At 43.6% G+C, this 14452-nt stretch overlaps 1 non-coding gene across 1 annotated transcript; it reads left to right on the top strand.

Moving 5' to 3' along the window:
* Positions 1 to 13429: 13429 nt before the first annotated feature.
* LOC135276422 (small nucleolar RNA SNORA70) lies at positions 13430 to 13564 on the top strand. The gene has a single exon (XR_010343964.1). It is a non-coding gene; the product is annotated as a small nucleolar RNA SNORA70 (small nucleolar RNA).
* Positions 13565 to 14452: the final 888 nt, after the last annotated feature.

Genomic DNA, 14452 nt, shown 5'->3' with positions numbered 1-14452 from the left:
ATTGTAAATTGCTTTGATTAGAACCTACAGGACAAACTCTAGTTCCAAGGCATGAGAGCTGCAGGCTACAAGAAGCTGATAGTGGCAGGAGGAAGCCAAATGCCTACGCAGATAGGGGCAGATCCCTGGTTAAATCTCACCCCAAGCTGAAGACAGTTTAAAGCCTAAAACCTACAGGACAAACTCTAGTTCCAAGGCATGAGAGCTGCAGGCTACAAGAAGCTGATAGTGGCAGGAGGAAGCCAAATGCCTACGCAGATAGGGGCAGATCCCTGGTTAAATCTCACCCCAAGCTGAAGACAGTTTAAAGCCTAAAAGTCAAGCTACAAGTCAAATCCACAGACTGGATTGAGAACCTGTCTTCCTGTTTGGCATGCTTTTCTCTGATCGATCCCTACCTTTCATCTGTTTTACATATGTATCCTTTCCTAATTGGTTTTCTGCACTGCTGTGCCCACCTTTGAGTGGTGCTTTTGCTTTAGTCTTTCTTTGCTTACTCACAAACAAATCAGCACACACTCCCCTATGCTGAGACCATAAAAGCCCTGGATTCAGCCACACTAGGAGAGAGAAACCACCTGACTGCAGGGGTGGGGGACCATCCCCTATGTCCCTCTCTGCTGATTCCATCAATCATATAATCAATAAAATTATTCTCCACCCATCTTCACCCTTCAATTGTCAGTGTATCCTCATTCTTCTTGGACACAGGACAAGAACTCAGAAACTGCCCAATGCAGGCAAGCTATAACATAAGCAGAGGCTTGGGGCCAAGTGAGGCCTGGGTTGGAGGGCACTGCTGGCCATGGAGGTCCTTGGTTGGCAAAGTGGCCCAGAAAAATCCTGTGTCATATCTGGGGGCTCCCCTGGGATTTGTCAGAAGGGTAAGTGAATGCAAATCTATGACTCATCACTTCATTTTTCCCTAGGCTACTTGTCCTCAGACTTTTTCTGCAGACAGATAAAGCATTTTCCCAAAATAGTACCCCCTGTCAGCATGAAGTGGTTAAGATCAGTCACCATTCTTATCCTATTGGCAGTTAGATGTACCTCTTCAGAGGGGGACAAATGTCTAGGCAGATATGGATGGGTCTATGGTGAAACCCGACCTTCAAGCGAAAGGCAGTTTAAAGCCTGAAAGCCAACCTACAAGTCAAACCCACAGACTGGATTGAGAACCTGTCTTCCCATTTGGTGCACTTTCCTCTGATTGGTTCCCACCCTTCACTATTTTACATATACTTACCTTTTCCTAATTGGTTTTCTACATTGCTGTGTCCACTTTTGCATGGTGCCTTTGCTTTATTTTGCCTTTCTTTGCATACTCACAAACCCATCAGCACACACTCCCCTATTCTGAGCCCATAAAAGTCCCAGCCTCAGCCACACTGGGAGAGAGAAATCACTCAACTGCAGGGCTGAGGGACCACCCCCTATGTTCCCTCTCTACTGAAAGCTGTTCCATCACTCAGTAAAATTCATCTTCACCCATCCTCACCCTTCAATTGTCAATATATCCTTATTCTTCTTGAACATGAGACAAAAGCTCAGAAACCACCAAATTTGGGTACAAGCTTTACCACACAGGCGGGCCAAGTGGACAGGGCACCTCCAGTGGCAGGCCCAGGGTTAAGTGAGTCCTGGGCAGGGGGGCATCACTGGCCAGGGAAGTCCCTAGTTGGCAAAGTGGCCAAGAAAAATCCTGCATCACAAGTAAATATGGCCTCCTTGCCCCACTGCATTCCCAGCCCTGAAAAGCGGCTGACAGGATTAGCATTATATGATAAATTTCCAGAGGAGAGTTTAACTACATATGTGAAAACATATATATCCTTTGACCTAACAATTCCTCTTTTAAGTCTTTATCTTAAAGAGCTAACCAGAGAAGTACACCAAAGGTATTTGTACAAGACACTGATTTCACCTTCCTTTCTAAGAAGAAAAAAATGGGCACCCCCCAAAATGGCCCACCAAAGGATTAATTATATAATTAAAGAGTATCTATATGATGAACTCTGATGCGATCTTTAAAAAGGAACATGGGCCAGGTGTGGTGGCTCATGCCTGCAATCCCTGCACTTTGGGAGGCTGAGGCAGGTGGATCATCTGAGGTCAGGAGTTCGAGACCAGCCTGGCCAACATGATGAAATCCTGTCTCTGCTAAAAATATAAAAAATTAGCTTGGCATGATGGCAAGTGCCTATAATCCCAGCTACTCAGAAGGCTGAGGCAGGAGAATTACTTGAACTCAGGAGGCAGAGGTTGTAGTGAGCTGAGATTGTACAATTGCACTCCAGCCTGGGCATAAGAGCAAAACTTTATCTCAAAAAAAAGAGAGAGAGAGAGAAATATGAAGATACAGAGTCAATGAAATGAGAAAAAAACCTTCATGACATATTTTGGTTAAAACAAGCTATTTATAAAATGGTATGCATAGGTGGGAGAGGGTGGATGATGAGAAATTAATTAATGGGTACAATATTCCTTATACACTAAAAGCCTTGATTTCACCACTACACAGTCTATACAACAAAATTCCACTTGCACCCCATAATTTACACAAATACAATAAAATGGTATGCATGATATGGTACCATTGTTACTGGACAAGATGTATAAATGCATAGACATCTGGAAAAGCAGTCTCCTGCTTATTGGCAGTGGTATCGCTCAGTGGTGAATTTAGGATGACTTTGACTTTGATCCTTGCTCTAGCCAGTGTTGCTTGAACATCCTACAAGAGGAGGCGCGGACTTCATCTGGTGCTGCGAAGAGGCCTCTAGGATGAAGCTGACAGAACTTCTTGGGAAGTCCTGGGGAGCCCCAGCATTGCGACCAGCAGAGGTTCCAGGTATGGGCTGACTGGAGGGTGGGTAGAAAGGTTTAAATGATGTGGAAGCAAAGAGAGAGCCCAAGCAGTTTTACAGCAAGAGAAAGGACTGTGATGAAGCAGAATTTCCGATTAGGCTGAATCCTCCGTGAGGCGGCACAGGATTGAGTGTTCCATTATTATTCACGACATTCTTGCCACCATGGAGCTCAGTGGGCTGTTGGAACAGCCTGGCTAACTGGTTTGTGGTTTTTGTTCTGTTTTGGGGTGTATGTGTGTGTGTGTGTTTGTTTTTGTTTTGGTCAGCTTGGGACCTGTTGGGGGAAAGCAAATACCAAGCTAACTTTCTCAAGGAATGCCATAGTCATTGGAGGTGGGGAGAAACTGTTCCACAGAACATGTGAAATCATCAAGGTCCACAGGTAGGCTGCAGACTGTCTTCACTGGCAGTTGCATTCAACACAGTGAAATACAGTACGTTTTTCTTTCCTACAAAATGGTGAAAAAGAGGTAAAGGATAATGAGTCTCTTCACATAACAGGAATCCAGCAGCATAGAGTGAGTGTAGAATGTCCTGCTATGGTTCCATTCAGTGTTGAGATCCTCATACACCAAAGATGTAACTACGGAACGTATAGAAGCTCTAATCCTGCAAAAGTTTCTGGTGAAAGAGGGAGAATAAGAAGCATTTTTGGCCTCAGTATTAGTTTGCCTGGTTAACTATTCTCTATAGAGTAGGTGGAGCTAGCAATAGAAATCAATAATATTCAAAGAATTTTTATAGTGTTGGTCCAGCACAGAAATATTGTTCAGTACTTGAATAACATATTTTGCATTACCCAAATTCAAAAAAAGGATTATAAAAATATAGCCAAAACATGTGTTTTCTTTTCCATAAGACTCTGCTTGATAGAAATACTTATTAAAAGGAAAATGTCTTCAAACTGATTGCCCAAAATGGCTCGAGTTCACATGTCTGGGAAAATGACATGCTAATATTCAGAGGATGGACTTTCCTACTTGGTAATTTTAACGGTGGTCCCTTGAAAACTTCACACTAGATTTGTACACTGTACCAAATCAAAAATTAAACAGCCAAAAGAAATAAAAAACAAAACCATCATGCAAAACCAAGCTGCAACAAAGAGCCCTCAAACATGTGAGGCTATTTAAACATTTTAGAACATCTCAAAGTGAAAACAAACTTCTCTGCTCAAATCTAGTAAGCAAATTGTTGATGTTACAACACAGATTTTCTATCACGCACTTTGAGTTAACGCAGAGATACAACTTAGGACAATAAGCATGACCGGCTTCTCCTGTTCGGGATTCTTAAATCGTAAGAAACACGGCACGCTGGCTATTTACTCTGTTTGAGTTAACAGCAATGTACATATAGGATATTGTTAAGATCAAGTCATTCTATGACCATTTGCTGCTTAAAATTTTTCCATTTAACAGAATCCATACAGTGGTCATGTTTAAAATGAGACCTTTCTGTGACCAGAAAAAAAAAGTATTTGTGTAATCTTCAAAGTGTTTAATTTGTATTAAAGCTAAATCCAGAGGCTCTGAAACCTGAGGGGCTCTCGATGTGGATTTTTGTTCTGGTTCACACACCTTGAGACAAAGGCTCATAGTCGAGATGTGGAGGAAAAAGACGTTTTTTGTGTGTGTGAGATGCGGGGCAAATTTATTCCTGAGGCAGCCTGGAATGGGCTTCAGAAAATGGATAGAGTGTCTTCTTGAAGAAAGGGCCTCTAAGTAAACTCCGCTGCCATTCAAAAGATTTGCTCTGACACTTAACAAGTGGTGCAGGAAGAAAGGAAAATCTGTTGTCAGGTTTGGGGTGTTTATCAGCTCCCCTCGAGACACTTGACCTAATGCTGTGGTCCCCCTAATCCGCTGATCTGCATGCGGTGGCCTCACAGGCCTCAGCCCACAACTGCCGGCAAAATTGCCTGGAACACTTATCCCAACACATTGATCCCTCAGTATATTGTGTGCCGCTCACCTACTCCCCCTCCTCCCCTCCCACCCCCCTCTTGCGACTCCCCCGAAATTTAATTCTGCTCACAAATTGTGAAATAAGTTGTTTGGGCTGGATTTGTCGAGTGAATTGTCCCACTAATGAAACAGTCTGTTCATTATACAGTGGTAGGACAGAAGATTTAGCGCTCCCATACCCCGGGACCCAGGCAGGTTCACGTTTTTAGACTGACAGTTGACAAAGGAATGAATAGCTCTCTCCTGTCAAATCAGGCTTACAAACAGCTTGGCATACAAACAGTTACTGCTTGCATGCATGAGGATTTAGGGTCCCCGTCTGCTAATGCCCCAGATTTGTAAGTACAAATTGGTTAGTCTTCAAACTGTTTGCAAAAGGAATAAAATGACCAAAAATTAGTTTGTTTTAGCCTTTTTCCCCTCCCCTCCCTGCTCCTGCAAGTGAAACATTAAAAAAAGAAAGAAAGAAAAGGATAAAATAGTGTGTAATGGTCTCATGGAATATTGCTGGGTTTTTACTTAAGGCATCAAATTAAGCAGAACCATTGTTTGGCAGGAAACATTCTGTTCTGCTCGGACACCCTGCTTCTCAAAAAGCAGCTGAAAATCCAATGGAATTAATTTCAGATATGTGATTTTCAAAAATAGGGAGCAGACGGGGAAGGAGAGAGATCAAAAACATTGATTTCTATTCATTTTAGTACCTGTTGCTTAAAATAGTTTACAATAACTCCCGTCCTTTTGGCGGTACTGGTGGTTGGTCGTTTACAATGGGTCATTGAGATTTCTGAAAGTTTTTCATAGGCAATTATATGTAAATTAGATAAAGACCATTTTAGTTTTTCTTGTTGGTCATTTGTGTGACTTCAGTAAACTAATGCAAAAATCACTGAGAGAGAATGCTCTACGGGAAAGAAAGATAATACTTCCACCATGCGATTTCTCGATGTGGTGATAATTTTTAGTCTGGATTAGGTTAAATAACTCTTTGCTATATTATAACTGAAGCAGAGCGGTAGACAGGGACAGGAGTGATAGCATATATTTTTATTGATTTCTAGAGAACAAATGAAAAAAGGCAATAGACAAGAATTTTCTCAACCTCAAGCATGACCCAATGTCTTTGAATTAAGAACTCTTTTCTTCTTTATAAAGTACATTCCCAGGGTAACCAAACTCCTCATCGAACTAGGAGTTGCTCTCCTATTTCAGTGAGTTCTTGATCACATCTTTCTACATACGCTAACAACAATTTTTAAAAATCAAACCTTTTGGAAACTTTGCAAGTAGCAGTTATGAGTTAATTCAAGCATTCCTTAAAACATTTTCTCCTATCAGAGTTTAAGTCTTGCAGGGGTAATTTGCAGCATTAAGGGTTCCAAACAATAAGTATAATCTTAATGCATAAGCGTACAAAGTCAATGATGGTCGGCTATTGGAAATCTGAATAAAGCAAGAGAGCATTAGACTGCTAGAGAGAATAAGTGGGACAGCCTTCGTCCCAGATATGATTGAATCGCTTTTTTATGACGTCGTCCAAGCCTATAGAATGTTCTGCACCTGTGAGTCCTTATGCCAAAATTGGTCATTTAAATCCGAGGATGAGAATGGGAGAGAAAGTTACAAACAACTCAGTAGCAAACAACACCGCGGCTGCACACAGAACAGACCCAAGTCGTCTCTCTCCATTTCCCATTTCTCCTTACCACTCCCAGAACTTTGCAAACATCTTCCTCTAAAATTCATTCCTTTCCCATCAAACCTAAATTTTTTTTGCTATGTCATCACATTTTGGGCATTTCAAAGACAGAGGCCAGGAATGATGAACTTCAGCTTAAGAAAATGTGTGTGTTTGGTGAGATCTTTTTGGAGAAATATGCTTAGAGAAATGGCATTTTCCTATGGATTTTACAGTGCAGTGATTCCCTTACAAGGCAAAGCCTTAGAAAATGCAGGGGTTTCAGTAATCAGGTCATCTGTTTGGGGCAGACTTCTCCATACAATCCATAAGATTATAAAGAGCGCAGAGGTGAGTAAGACTAAAGCCGACCCAAGTTCCATGCAAGAGTTGCCAAGAAATGAATAAATACTTTGGGCTGCTTATTTTCTTACTCCTTATGAGAAAAAAAGGCTGCTGATGGAAGGCATTGTTTAATAGCACTCTATAGGCTAAAATACAAAGCTTTCCAGCTCTAGAAAAGAGCTGAGGCTGAAGCAAGCAAGCAAGCTGCATCATTAGCAGGAAGGGATGGGCATGGCGCACAGGTCTCTGCGGAAGGAAATGCTGTTGACCTACATGGACAGATTTTCATGGTGGTAAAGCCTCAGCCTCCCAGTGACTATGGGCAGGTCTCTTAACCTCTTTGAGCTTCCCCACCCCATCTGTAAAATGGGGAGAACAGTATCTCATGCGGTTATTATAATGGATAATTTATGAGTCACACAATGCCTAGTCCATCAATCAAATATATGTAAATATTTTTCTTATTAAAAAAGTAAATAAATAAATAACAGCCAGGCAAGGTGGCTCATGCCTGTAATCCCAGAACTATGGGAGGCTGAGGCAGGTAATCCCTTGAGCCAATGAGTTCGAGACCACTCAACATGATAAAACCCCATCTCTACAGAAAAATAGAAAGAGTAACCGGGCATGGTGGTAAGTGTCTATATCCAAGCCATTTGGGAGGCTGAAGTGGGAGGATCAGCTGAGCCTGGGGAAGTTGAGACTGCAGTGAGCCCTGATTGTCCCTCTGCACTCCAGCCTGGGCGACCCTGTCTCAAAAAAAATAAAAAAGGAATACATATTTGTGTGTGTGTGTGTGTGTGTGTGTACCTATATATATTCTTATGAGGTTTCTAAGCAATTGAAACTGACTGAAGCAGAAAAACATAGTGTTTTATGATGCATCTAAAAAGCCCAGTTGAAAACAGAGGGTAATGGTTGTGGCTGAATGAGCTACGCGATCAGTAAACCTTAGGCTGGTGTTGCATCCCCCAGTGAGGCTTAATTCACCTAACCTCGGGTCTGGAGGTCAATCTCCCTCATCTTACAGGTGAGGAAGCTGAGGTTCAAATTAAATAACATGGGGTTAAAACTCAGGCATCCAGATCACCAGTTCAGCAACATTCTTCCCCTTCAGCACATTCATTCTAAAGGAAATGCTGTAATGCTGTAACCTGGCTTATCTTTTGACACATATTCTTGTTTCATTTGTATGAAATGGGGCATTTGTGTGGGTTCAGTGAGTTTTCTGAACTGACATTAGTAAGTACTTTTTGCCTTGTAGGCGTGTTTATGAATCTATGTATTAAGATCTATTTTTAGAAGTTAATTACCAAGTCTACCTTTCTTCCAGTCAAATGCCTAGGTAGTGGTTATTGTTGTTTTGTTACTTATGAAGTCAAATAAGTAGAAAAAAAATAACCTATTTGTTATTTTATATCTCTTAAAATACAACATCAAAAATACATCTTTCAGCTGGGTGCGGCAGCTCACACCTGTAATCCCAGTACTTTGGGAGGCCAAGGCAGGTGGATCATGAGGTCAGGAGTTCAAGACCAGCCTGGCCAAGATGGTGAAACCCAATCTCTACTAAATATACAAAAATTAGCCAGGCTAATTACAGGTGGTGGTGGGCACCTGTAATCCCAGCTACTTGGGAGGCTGAGGCAGAAAACTGCTTGAACCCAGGAGGTTGCAGTGAGCCGAGATCACACCACCGCACTCCAGCCTGGGTAACAAAGCAAGACTCTCTCTCAAAAAAAAATACATTTTTCACATTAAAAAATCTATTGATTTGAGAAAATTGTACTTAAACCATGGCCCCAGGGTGAAATGAATGGTGAGCAGAATGCCAATTACAACAGATGGGAGGAGAAGCATACTTGCCTTACCTTACACAGGCTTTCCAGGATTCCCTAAGGCCCCCCAGAAACCTCTAGAAGATAGTCGTTTTCTTTCCATTCTGGGAAGCCTGCCAGAATCCCTTCATCCAGAGTACCCATTCGACATAAAGTACCAGAGAGGCTAAGACAGTTGCCACTACCAGGCAGCGCTCAGGTTAGGATAGCAGCCTCTCACGGCTTGGCTACATATTGCTTTGATTCAGCATTAGTGGCACCCCGGTGTGATAAAGATTATCTTTTTGAGGAAGGGATCCAGAAAGAGAAGTCTAAAGCCTCCACGATGAATTTTATCATTTTACCCAGTACCAGCCCGTGGCGGATCTATGCAGGAGCCACCGTTCTCTAACTAAAAATGGGTGCTCTGAGAATTATGTGAAAAGGAATGTAATGTAGAGGTTGGACAAAAAAAAAAAAGAGGCTGTGCAGTCAGGGGACATGGTTTTGAATTTTATTTTAGCTACTTATAAGCTGTATGAACTCAGTTCAGTTATTTAGTTTATTCACTTATTCAATTATTTAATTCTCCATCTAGAAGATGGAGGTAATAATAATATCTCCCTCATGAGGCTGAGAGTAAAAATTAAATAAGCAAACACATATAACACACACATACAGTACTTATAGCACAGTCAATGCGGTTCATAAGTGTTAGCTGCTGTCACAGGATATTCACAAGATCCTCTAGCGAATGTTCCCTAGTGTTCAAAGTGTGGGCCTTGGACCAGAAGAAAGGACATCAACTTGTCAGCAATGCAGACTCTCAGGCCTCGTCCCAGAACTGCTGAATCAGAATCTGCACATCCATACTGCACTCCGATGATTCATGCACCCATGGAAGTTGGAGGAATGATGGCTTAGAACACACGCTCCAGACCTGTCCCTGGAGGCTTTGGCTGGGTGGCATTGAAATGAATGCTGAAGTCTTCAGCTAGGATCTCCCATATGCTAGCACACTACCCAGTAGTGTGGGCTGCCAGGCTGGTTATTTAATGAGTTTTATGATACATTAAATCTTCCAGACCTCACGGCAATTTGACCATTAAAGAAATAACTTTTTTTAAGGTAGCCCAAAACAAGCCAACTCAAGCGAATAATGGGATTAGCGCAGTGATATTGAAATCAGAGTCAGACCACGTGAGTCACTCTCCATCAATCACGGCTGCTGTCCTCACAGCTGATTGTGGCACATTGTTTCATCAAATTAAACACCAAAGGGATGTTGTAAAGGCAGCATATGGTCCTCTTTCAAAAGTAGTTAGCCTGGCATTGCACAAGTGGCCTCATGGTGGCTCCCCTGAAAACTTCTAAATCAACATATTGAGGTTATTTGCTTCTGCAGAACAATGACTCATAAAAGTGGTTGCTTTTAATTGCAGGCTTGCTGCCGTTGTAGTCGGAAGCAAGGCCAGGATGTGGGATGGCAAGGAAAGTAGATGGACTCATGATGAGAGGAAAGAAATTAACTGCCATCTTTTCCTGTTCTCCCATCCCAGAGGCAGTGATCACAGAGGAGAGACGCCTCCCACCTGGATGGATGCTGAGCTCTTAGAAACTGACTTTCCAGTGGATACAGAGACCTATAGTCCAGAATTTTGGGAGGCCGAGATGGAAGAATTGCTAGAGGCCAGGAGTTTGAGGCTGCAATGAGCTTAAGACTAGCCTGGGCAACATAGCGAGACCCTGTCTCTATAAAAATAATTTTAATAAAAAGTTTGCTGGGTATACAGGCATGTACCTGTAGTCCTAGCTACTCGGAAGGCTGACATGAGAAGCTGAGTTCAGGAGTTCAAGATTGCACCACTTCAGCCTGAGTGACAAAGCAAGACCCTGACTCAAAAAAAGGCGAGGGAGAAAAGAAAAGAAAGGAATAGACTTTTCTCCCTCTCTATCAGGCAAAAGCAGACTGGGGATGGTTTTAGAATCAAGGCAAGAATAATGACATGTGGCTAGAAGACCTGCTAAAGGGGAGAGGATGTTCTCAGGAGAGGCGGAGGACAGAGTTTCGTAGAGGAGCCAGTGAAGGGCAGCTGCGTCCGCGTCAGCCTCTGCTGGCTCCGGTAGAACCCTCGTCATTTATGATGCATCAGTTAGATGACACTGGAAGGCGAGGGTTGCCCAAGTCTGACTTTCCAGAGAAAGACATTAGGCAATATTAGGAGTGATGTCTAGTTGCTATTTTGCACGTATGTGGCTGACCTTTCCTCCATGAATGTGATGGATTAGCCAATGTGCTATTAATGAATAGCAAACCTCCCAGCGCCCCTGTGAGCTCAGCATGGAAGGAATAATGTCACAGGTAGCAGGTCACCTGAGCCATATTCCTGTCTTCCAACTGCAACTCTTATCCCACCCTCCCCTCAAAGTGCCCCCAAAATAAGAGGGCTTGACCAGCCATGGTGCAGGAGTGGAGATTGCCACGAGTCACCTCCCACCTTCTGGTTTGTATGCGACCCTTTGTCATTTTTAACCACACAGTTGCTGCCACTCCTAGGGAGCAGCCCTAAGTCCATAGCCCCCCTTCTGTCTCTGCTCAGAGGTAAACACAATTAAGAAAGCTAAGGGGATATTTGAATTACAGCCTGAATAAAGATATTATTATTGGCTGGGTGCAGTGGCTCATGCCTGTAATCCCAGCATTTTGGGAGGCCAAGACAGAAGGATCACTTGAGCTCAGGAGTTCAAGATCACCCTGGGCAACGTGGTGAAACCCAGTCTCTGCTAAAATAAAATTTAAAAAATTAGCTGGGCATGGTGGCAGGTGCCTGTAATCCCAGCTGCTTGAGAGGCTGAGGTACGAGAATTGCTTGAACCCAGGAGGCAGAGGTTGCAGTGAGCTGAGATGGCACCGCTGCAATCCAGCCTGGGCAACAGAGCAAGACTCTGTCTCAAAAATAAAAATTAAAATTAAAATTACATAAAAGATGTTACTATCATTATTCAACAACAAGATGTGACTTTCATTTTTCAAAATCTACTGAAGGGGATAAGAATAAAAGTGAAAGTCTCGTCAGCTGACCCCATGACCAACCTTCCCCTTCTGTCCAAGAGTAGCCACTGGTGCTGACATGTTTTCTACCCTGAAAGGGATCTTAGATGGTGCCTGGTCAGCTTCCCACTGGATACAGGAATCTCCTCAACAGCACTGATAATGGCCGGGCTCAGTGGCTCACGCCATTTTGGGAGGCCACGGTGGGAGGTCAAGAGATCGAGACCATCCTGGTCAACATGGTGAAGCCCCATCTCTACTAAAAATACAAAAATTAGCTGGGTGTGGTGGCACACACCTGTAGTCTCAGCCACTTGGGAGCCTGAGGCAGGAGAATCACTTGAACCCGGGAGGCGGAGGTTGTGGTGAGCCGAGGTGGAGCCACTGCACTCCAGCCTGATGACAGAGCAAGACTCCGTCTCAAAACAAACAAACAAACAACAAAAAAACCAGCACTGAGAATGAACCAAGATGCCTTTGTAAAGTCATACTAGTGATAATACTTCACAAATAACACAGCCTTTTACCTTGAGAGTTGGGAGATGCTGGTTTTCACCCTATTAAACTCTGGTAGGATAATACAGTATCATAGGGGTGCTATTTTACCCTTCATAAAATAGACATGGGTTCTGCCATGTCTAGGCTTCTGTAGAGGCCTCAGAAAACTTCCAGTGATGGTGGACGGTGGAAGGCAGGCACATTACATGGCTGGAGTAGGAACAGGAGAGAGAGGGGGAAGGTGCTGTCCACGTCTTTTTTTTTTTTTTTTTTTTTTTTTTTTTGAGACAGAGTTTCGCTCTTGTATACCAGGCCGGAGTGCAATGGTGTGATCTTGGCTCACTGCAACCTCCACCACCTCCCAGGTTCAAGCGATTCTCCTGCCTCAGCCTCCCAAATAGCTGAGATTATAAGCACTCACCACCATACTCAGCTAACTTTTTTTGTATTTTTAACAGAGATGGGGTCTCACCATGTTGGCCAGGCTGGACTCAAACTCCTGACCTCAAGTGATCCACCCACCTCAGCCTCCCAAACTGCTGGGATTACAGGAGTAAGCCACCATGCCCGGCCAGTGCTATGCACTTTTAAACAACCAGATCTCACCAGAACTCACTATCCTGAGGACAGCATCGAAGGGGTGGTGTTAAACCACTGATGAGAATTCATGAGCACCCATGAGCCAATCACCTCCCACCAGGCCACACCTCCAACATTGGGAACCTCCTTCCTACCAGCGGGCAAAAAGCAACACATCACTAGGCAGCCAGGACAATTCAACCCACGAGTAGCAATAGAAGTGACCTCAAAATTTCAAGTTATTTTTCTTAACCAAACAAAAACTTTAAAACTTCAAATAGAGGAAGTTGTGTCAACAATCGCTAAGGTCATTACCTGCTGAAGAGATTATTAGTAAAAGGAAGATTTTATAAGAAATGGAACTCATCTACTGGTCTGGTTAAGAAAATTCACCATGGAAAGACTTCACCAGAGAAGTGAGAGAAGTATTTCATTCCTGCTTGAATAACAGGGCCATTTTAATGGAAAACATGTGTGCCACAGAGTGGAGAGTGAGTTCATCTAAGACAAGACTTAGATCACGTCCTTAGCAGTGGCAGGACCAGGTGGCTTCCGGTACAGGATTCACGGGGGTTGGCGACTGTATTAGTCTGTGCTCACATTGCTATAAAGAAATACCTGATCTGCAGCCAGTTAAGCTGACCAAGTTTCTTTCCTCACGGGGGCCCAGTGTACAATGGTTGCAAACAGCAGCTTCCTTGGTAGTGTAGGCAGCCTGTTTCTTATATGGGTCACTCTAAGGGACCTTGGAGACCAGACTTTCAGATGTATATTCATGTCTCTGACCTTGCACTGCCCCAATGTAGGCTCCAAACAGGTATGCGAGGTGCCTTTGGAAGGCCCCAGGGCACCGTGGCCAGGGTTCACATGGCACCATGGTTATCATGTCCATCTGCACCAAGCTGCAGAACAAGGAGCACATGATTGAGGCCCTGCGCAGGGCCAAATTCAAGTTCCCTGGCCACCAGAAGATTCACATCTCAAAGAAGTGGGACTTCACCGAGTTCAATGCTGATGACTTTGAAGACATGGTGGCTGAGAAGTGGCTCATCCCAGATGGCTGTGAGGTCAAGTACATCCCCAGGCGTGGCCCTTTGGACAAGTGGCGGCCCCTACACTCATGAGGGCTTCCACGGTGCTTCCCCCTCTTAATTCACACGAATAAATCCTACTTCCTATCAAAAAAAAAAAAACACCTGAGACTGGATAATTTACAAAGAAAAGAGTTTTGATTGGCTCACAGTTCTGCATGCTGTACAGGAAACATGATGCTGGCATCTGCTCAGTTTCTGCAGAGGCCTCAGAAAACTTCCAATGATGGTGGGTGGTGGAAAGCAGGTGGATCACACGGCTGGAGTAGGAACAAGAGAGGGGGAAGGTGCTGCAGGCGTTTAAACAACCAGATCCCACTAGAACTCATTCACTATCCTGAGGACAGCATCCTGGGGCTGGTGCTAAACCACTTATGAGAATTCATGAGCACCCATGATCCGATCACGTCCCACCAGGCCACACCTCCAGCAGTGGGCATTACTATTTGACATGAGATTGGGTGTGGACACAGCTTCAAACCATATCGGTGATCGTACGATCTTAACCACTCAGCTAAAATAATGGCTACACGTAACCAATGTAAATGACCTTAA

Source organism: Aotus nancymaae, unplaced genomic scaffold (genome assembly GCF_030222135.1).
Source record: "Aotus nancymaae isolate 86718 unplaced genomic scaffold, 86718_ANA_hifiasm-v0.15.2.pri h1tg000022l_1, whole genome shotgun sequence".
NCBI classification, from domain to species: domain Eukaryota; kingdom Metazoa; phylum Chordata; class Mammalia; order Primates; family Aotidae; genus Aotus; species Aotus nancymaae.
The sequence above is the reverse complement of the archived record's forward strand: the minus strand, read 5'-3'. Positions and strand labels throughout refer to the sequence as shown.